The following is a 477-nucleotide window of genomic DNA, read 5'->3' on the forward strand; positions in this document are numbered from 1 at the left end:
CACTAGGGTTGTTGAAGTGAATTGAACTACTGAAGCCTAAACTAGATGATGTGGTGAACTGTATATATATATAGATGGGTTGGTTCAGTTTAAGTTGATTTTTTTTTTAAATTTAAATCGAAATAGAACTGATTTTTCTCATTTCAAAAATTTTTAAACCAAAACTAGATAGAATATCAAACAATTCGGCTTAAATCAAACTGAAATAACTGGTTCAGGACAGTTTCGTGATTTAGCCAGTTTTCTTAAACATCTATATACTGAACCACTTAATTAATTTGGAGGATTACTTTAAAACTTTTTAAATTGAGAAGTCCTAGGTAAAACTTACTCTAAATTTCAGCGACGTCGAAGTAATTTTTTCTAATATTTAAATATTATTTAGATGGTTAGTATTATATTAGTAAAATTCAATAAATAAAATTATATATTAATATAAATTTGTTGACACTTTTATATTTACATATAACATCGTGG

The sequence above is a fragment of the Phoenix dactylifera genome, unplaced genomic scaffold, assembly GCF_009389715.1.
Source record: "Phoenix dactylifera cultivar Barhee BC4 unplaced genomic scaffold, palm_55x_up_171113_PBpolish2nd_filt_p 000182F, whole genome shotgun sequence".
NCBI classification, from domain to species: Eukaryota; Viridiplantae; Streptophyta; class Magnoliopsida; order Arecales; family Arecaceae; genus Phoenix; species Phoenix dactylifera.